Source organism: Mustela putorius, unplaced genomic scaffold (assembly GCF_011764305.1).
Source record: "Mustela putorius furo isolate JIRA1106 unplaced genomic scaffold, ASM1176430v1.1 tig00000107_pilon_pilon_pilon, whole genome shotgun sequence".
NCBI classification, from domain to species: Eukaryota; Metazoa; Chordata; class Mammalia; order Carnivora; family Mustelidae; genus Mustela; species Mustela putorius.
In genome coordinates, this window is record NW_025421284.1 from 1173559 (window position 1) to 1181402 (window position 7844).

A 7844-nucleotide genomic window follows, 5' to 3' on the forward strand; every position below is an offset into this window, starting at 1 on the left:
TCATGTGGAGCTTATATTTTTTTCTACAAAATAATTCATTCATTTCTTTCACAGAAAGGTAAGTAATAGGTAGCTTAGATACATAGATAGGTAAATGTATGATACATAGATAGGTAAATGTACATATGTGTGGATGGATGGATGGATGGTTGGATGGATGGATAAATCGGCAAATGGATGGACAAATAAATATGTATATTGGTAAGTAGGTGAGATAGGTAAATGGGTAGACTGACAGCCTCCATATATTCTTGGCACTCTCCACTATTTCCTCTATGTGTAGTTTGATTCTTAACCTAAGGGAGAATTTTGTGTATGACACTGAGATGTACAAAGCCATGTACAATTCAACTCAGTATGTAATTGGAGAAGCTACATAGGTCTACGTAGTCAAGAATACCTCATCTCCCCTCTGGGGAACTACCATCAGGTATAGTCAGATTGGCAATATTAGACAAGTATTGGGGTACATATGGAAAAAAAGTGGGTCACAGAAGGGCCCCCAAAGTTGGCTTGAATTCAAGGAAGTGGCTTGTCACTGGAGTTGATTTTGGTGAGATGTGGCAAAGAAGTGAATATGAAATTTCCCTTTTAGCTGTAAACATTTGTAGTGGATTGAATACTGTCCTTCTAGAATTCGCATCTTCCTGAAACCTCAAAATATGACTTTACTGGAAATAGGGTGTTTATAGGTGTACATAAGGATCTTGAAATAAGCTTACCTTGGATTTAAGGTGGATCCTAAATCCAATGACTTATGACCTCATAATAACAGAAAAGACCACATGGGGAGGCAGAGAAGGTGATGTGTAGATGGGGACAGCGGTCAGAGTGAGGCATCTGTAAGACCACTGAGGCCACAGATCCCTGGATGCCACCAGCACCTGTAAGAGGCATAGAAGATCCTTCCCTCATGCCTTTGCATGGAACACATCCTTGCTGACACCCTTGACCACAAGAACTGTGAGAAAGTAAATATCTGTTTTATCAAGCCACTGGCTTTGTGGTAATTTGTTACAACAGCCCTAGGAAAATAGCTCAGCATTACAGAAAAGTAAGGCATTTTTTTTCTCTCTCTCTTATTGACCATGGAGAGGTATGTTTTGAATGGGCCTTGATAATTGAAAACTTGGGGAAGCAGGGTCTGTATTAGTTTCTCATGAATAGAGAAAAGACCTGTCTGAACTTAGGGGACAAAGAACATCTCAATGTCTCAATTTCTTCATCTGTTTAACAAGAAGAATAATAGTACTAATCTTGTAGGGTCTGCCCCAGACCCCACCCTCTAACCATTGTGTTCTGCTGCGTTCTGCTTCTCTTTGATGGTCTCTGAGAGAACCATGTGGAGCTGGGGGTCAGTTTGCTAAAAGGTGGATGCTCTTCCCAAAAAGAAACAAGCAAAGCAGTAGATGTAAGCTAAATGCCACAAATATCAATCTTTTGATAAAATAAATAACCTAAAATGAATATTTAAAATACCTAGGTATGTTAATAACAAAAATATATAAGTAATAATTGCTATGGTTGTGAAGATACACATATACATAATTTATTAATATATACTTATTTTAATTATTTATAGCTTTTGTAAAATTGTCTTTTAGTTATAAACTATTCTGAACTCTTTATCCAAGTATATGCCATAGATACTCAAGTTGAAAGCAGGATGTTTCAGGAAGTCCAGGATGGTCTAATGCTCTTGGTGACCATGGGGAAGTAATCAGGAAGAGTGGGAGTTAGTGGTGAGGGGGTGGGTGAAGGGTCTTACCCACAAAAGCCAACCTGAAGAAGGGCGGGACAAGTCATATATAGGGTGGAATTGAAATTCAGACTTAAGGAAAAGAATGGAGAGCCTTGTGTTTTCCCATAGGACACTTGATGTACAGTTGGAAGGTTTCATTCTGATTGGCCAGTAGGAAAGTATGACTTGCCAACATCTGACATCAGTGAGGCACTCTGATTTTTTGTTTTTGTTTTATTTTGTTTGTTTCTACTGTTCAAAAGCTAGAAGGACTCTTAAGTAGAACAGATTGTGTTTCCATCAAGGGGGGAAACCATGGTATTTCCAATGCTTCCATACTGACCACAGGTGAAAAGTTGTTTGGCATTCATATGTCCACAGCCACAGAAAGTTTGCTGCTAAAACATCTGCTCTTATTAAAGAAAGCTGGAGCTTTGATCTGGCTGCCCAAGGGGAGGTAATAAATAATAGAAAATGTCTCTCTTCTTTCTTATCATATTAAACAGATGTCATGAATCTGAGCTTCTCTTCTTTTCCTTGTCCTCCTTTCTTTATATTTTGATCTTGTTAAATAATTTTGAGGATCCCCTGACCCAGACGACCACAGTCAAGAGAGGTGCTGGGGATTTTCACTGATGTTTTGGGCTGCTTTCTTTTTAGGAGACTGATTCCTACTCGTGGATAAGGGCTTTGTCTCAAGACAAATCTGCTTTTAAACAGTTCTCAACATATTTTGTCTTGGATATAGACATTGAAGCCTTTATTGATCGTGAGAGTATGTACAGATAGAATCAATAAATGAATGGGTGATGAGAGAATGAACAGCATCATTTTGAGCAAAGGGGAGAGAGAGAGAGAGAGTAAACTAACTTTGAGGGCAAGGAGGGGCCAACCATCCAAAGTTCTCATAGGCCAAGTACACAGCGAAGGAGAAACAATGTGTGGCCAGGGTCTTGGAGAAGGGCAATGGAGGTAGCCGTGAGGGGCTATGCCAGGGATAAGAGTGAGCTGTTTCCTCAGAAACACCTGGCTAAATGAATTCCTGAAGAAAAAAACATGTTCAACTAGAAATCAAGAATAGAGAGGGATAGATGATAGGTGCTGAGTAAAAAGGCAGAAGGGTTTGCTAAGAGGTCTTGTTACCTTTGTCACATATGGCATTTTAAGAGTACAGAAGTCAAATTGTTTTTAGACAGAGATCTGTTTTCCTTCATGACTTCCAGTTCTAGCTTGAGAGTCTTTTGGATGCCCGAGATCCCCAAACAGTGACTTGTGTTTTATTTTAGTGCTTTTATTTTAGACTGCATAGTCTAAAGTTCTGTACTTAAATTTTGGGTTCATTTGGCTATCATGGGGTAGAGAGGGATCTGTGTCCATCAGACTGCAGAGGTGTGGTGGGGTTGAGAGAATCAGCAGCTGCTGCTCAGGCCCCTAGGGAGGAGGAACACTGGAGCTGTTCCCAACCTCTGCTCCATTTCGGTGATGGCTAGAGCTCCAGAGGGGAGCAGTGGAGTGGAGGGTGGCAGGATCACACTCAGCCAGGGCAATACGGCTATAGCAGGGATAGAGTGAAGAAGCAATACCTTAACCTTTCTTCCTTGCTGGTCCCAAATCTGTCAGTGACTTCCTGAATGAACCTAATGTCAAATCAGAGGTCAGTTGAGGCAGTCTTGAAGATGCAGGTCTAGGACATCTGCCCCGAGAGCTCAGAGCTGGGCAGTGGAAGGGTCTGCTGGGGGGTGGAGAGGATGCAGTATAATCATAGCAAGGGGTTTTCTACTACTTATGAACTTGTCCCCAATATCCCTTTTGTTCTCTACCAATAAATCCTAAGGCTTGTTTTGTGTCTGTATATTTCACTAAAATGGCCACAGCTAGGCAGAATATCTGATTCAAATTTGGAGAATGTTAGAATTGGCAGTTTTAAGTGAGTTTCTGGAAAACCATTATGAAGGCTGAGAGAAGAGGTGATGGAAAACCCTGTTGATTTCAGGAAAGCATTCTTGTATCCATTCATTAATTCATCCATCTGTCACAAGGCACTGATTGCATCTGGGTTCCTGCTGGCCCGGGACGAGGGTCTCAGCGGGGCACCTACAGGGCGAGGCTACAAGGAGGCTCGGAGCCGGAGTTGGGAGTTTGTGGGTCATTCCTGGTCGTGGTGTCTGGCAACATCCATGATGGGATGTATGTGCCTTGGTACCCTGGGAACCTCGTACCACTCCTGCCCTGAGATCAGATTTCATTAGCTGATGTTGCAGCCAGCCTGCGTCTAAGTTCCAGCTGTTTCTGTGGCGAGGGCAGTTTCTCAAGTGAAGGCACACAGGGCTCCTGAGGCTGCAGAGGCCCCAACCGCACCCTGGGACCCCCGGACAGGAGACACAGGAGATGCCGGCCAGCTTCCTCATGAGAACAAGAACCAGAGAGCCTAGAGCTGAAAGCTGATGTTAGCACAACCACCATCCATGTTCTTCTAAAAGACTGATTTTCTACAGATTTTAGTTAAAACCAAATCTCTAAATGCAAAATGGATGTTTGGGTAACATCTAATTTAGAAATACACATTTGTATGTGGCTTTTAGCAAAGAATGCGATGAATGCATTAATGGGAATGACTGAGCATTGGCTTCTGTCCAAGCACAGAATGAAATTGAGCAGTGACAGTTTTTTCTCCATTTTGTTTTTTAAAATCATAAGCTTATTATTTATTCAAAATATTTAACTTTAAGTAGAGACATTAATTGTATTAATTTAAGAAATTGTGTTTGAGTTAGAAAGGATTATTTAGAAATATTTTGAAATTCATTCCCCTGAAAGGCAAGTTCAGAAAATAATTTCAATAACTTTATTCTGTCTGGAGCCATTATTCAACTAATTTTTAGTTAGTGAATTAGAATTATTTTTTAAAAATGGATAATTAATGTACTAAATAAATCCCAGCCTCCTTTCTTGAGGATTCAAGGAAATGAGGCAGAACCATATTTTTCTGTGGTTAAAGTTAGTTTGTTCTGGATCCAGAGTGTTTACTTGAGTGGAAGATTTCCTCAGGGAGAATTTTGTAGTGAGACTTTCTTTCTGGATGACAGGTGCTGGAAGGAGCACGCAGCTTCTACTGCTCACAGGAGCCTCTCAGGTGACAATACCAAAAGCAGAAACCAGTAGAGCCAACCACAGACTCAGACCCAGGGCTGAGCAGAGAGTCAGTGAGGGCGTTCCCTTCCTGCACACAAACAATGTGTTAGAAGAGGCCTTACACATGGAATAAATATATCTGTCAAGTCACCTAGCCCGTTTCCAGAAAAACAAACAAGCAAAACAAAACAAAACAAAACAAAAAAAACAGAATTTTTATAAATAGAAAAAGTATTGTGGGGGCAGATGGCACTTTGTGATTCAGCCCATAGAAGACCAAACCACCATTTAATGTAAAATGTACAGACACTTACAGGAACCCATAAATATTTGATCAACAAAAGAATAAATTATGACTCTCTAATGCATGACAATCATGATTATGATGCAAAAGGCCCAATTTGATCTGAGGATCTCATTAAAATCTTGCTAGTTAAGGGTAAGAAAGGAGAAAAACCAGAGCATCTTCATCAGGAATCTCAACTGGCCCAAGGGAAAGGCAGGGACAGCCTTCGGATGTTTTGAAATGCAAGAGCAATCTCATCTCTTCTCTTCACGGAAAAGCTCCTGAAAAGGACAGTTGCCGGGTGCCGAAGGAAGCTGAGGAAGGCAAATCCAGGAGGACCTGCCTCGAAGGTTGGCCCCAGCAGCAGAGCCCAGCCACTCTCCCCTCCCCTGCCCTGCCCAGAGCCTGCACGCCATGCAAGTCCAGGCATGACTGCCTGAGTCACAGCCATCTCAGAGCAGAATGTCTCTGGGGTCCTGGAGCAGGAGGAGGGGGACAGGCTAACAGACAGGACTGGTTCAGGTCAGGGGGATCTCTTAGGACACAAGACGCATTCCTGGCAGATGCTCAATGCTTTTGTCAAAATCAATTCATGGAGTGAGGAATAACTCCCACAGCTCACCCTGTGCTTGGTGAGGGGGTTAGCTCTGGATTTTCTGGGTGGATTGATTCAGGCCATCATCAGACAGGTCCAGGGGTGGCTCTTGGCACATGGCAGAGATTTCTCACCTATCTGGGGAGAATCAATGCGGAGTCCCCTCCCCCAGCCTGTAGAGCTGAACAAGGAGGGGAGGAGAGGCACGCCAGTCCCAGGCTGGGTACACCTGCCCGAAACCATGAGTGTAGCAAATGCGCTGTGTTCGCTCTCACGATGATGACATCTAGTCCATGTGGTATAATTCTAGAGCTTGGAGTCCCAGCCAAAGCTGGGCATGCATGTCCTATCGGAATGCTTATCTTCTCATTTAAATGTCCAGGAGACGGAGTTTCACAGGATTTGTAGAAAGGGTGTTTAGAGTCGTAGTAGTGCAGGTTTATAAGTCTCTTCCAAGAAAACAAATAGAGAAAGAAACATTCCAATGGGATCTAACAATGTTTATTCTTCCAATCCAAGAGCATGGAATGGTCTTCCATCTTTTTGTGTCTTCTTCAATTTTTTCATGAGTGTTCTGTAGTTCCTCGAGTACAGATCTTTTACCTCTTTGGTTAGGTTTATTCCCAGGTATCTTATGGTTCTTGGTGCTATAGTAAATGGAATTGATTCTCTAACTTCCCTTTCTGTATTTTCATTGTTAGTGTATAAGAAAGCTACTGATTTCTGTACATTGACTTTGTATCCTGCCACATTGCTGAATTGTTGTATGAGTTATAGTAGTTTGGGGGTGGAGTCTTTTGGGTTTTCCATATAAAGAATCATGTCATCTTCAAAGAAAGAGTTTGACTTCTTCATTGCCAATTTGGATACCTTTTATTTCTCTTTGTTGTCTGATTGCTGTTGCTAGGACTTCTAATACTATGTTGAACAAGAGTGGTGAGAGTGGGCATCCTTGTCGTGTTCCTGATCTCAACAGGAAGGCTGCAAGCCTTTTCCCATTTAAGATGATATTTGCTATGGGTCTTTCATAGATAGATTTGATGAAGTTCAGGAATGTTCCCTCTATCCCTATACTTTGAAGCGTTTTAATCAAGAACAGATGCTGGATTTTGTCAAATGCTTTTTCTGCATCAATTGAGAGGACCGCATGGTTATTCTCTCTTTTCTTATTAATTTGTTCTATCACATTGATTGATTTGCGAATGTTGAACCATCCTTGTAGCCCAGGGATGAATCCCCCCTGGTAATGATGGATAATCTTTTTAATGTGCTGTTGGATCCTGTTTGTTAGGATCTTGTTGAGAAACTTAACATCCATATTCATCAGTGATATTGGTCTGAAATTCTCCTTTTTGGTAGGGTCTTTGCCTGGTTTGGGGATCAGTGTAATGCTGGCTTCATAGAAAGAGTCTGGAAGTTTTCCTTCTGCTTCAATTTTTTGAAACAGCTTCAGGAGAATGTCTGGTAATGTTTGAAAGTTTGGTAGAATTCCCCAGGGAAACAGGTCCTGGGCTCTTGTTTTTTGGGAGGTTTTTGATCACTGCTTCAAAATCATTACTAGATATCTGTCTATTCAGGTTGTTGATTTCTTCCTGGTTCAATTTTGGGTTTATAGTTTTCCAGGAATGCATTCATTTCATCTAGGTTGCTTAGCTTATTGGCATATAACTGTTGATAATAACTTCGGATGATAGTTTTTACTTCCTTGGTGTTCATTGTGATCTCTCCCTTTTCATTCATAATTTTATGAATTTGAGCTTTCTCTCTTTTCTTTTGGATTAGTGTGGCCAATGGCTTATCGATCTTATTGATTCTTTCACAAAACCAGCTTCTAGTTTCATTGATACATTCTACTATATCTTTGGTTTCTACCTCATTGACCTCAGCTCTAATCTTGATTATTTTCCTTCTTATGTGTGAAGTTGGTTTGATTTGTTGTAGATTCTCTAGGTCTTTAAGGTATAAAGTCAGCTGGTGTGTTCTGGATTTTTCAATTTTTTTGAGGGAGGTTTGGATGGCTATGTATTTCCCTCTTAGGGCCGCCTTTGCTGTATCCCATATGTTTTGGTCCGAAGTGTCTTCATTCTCAT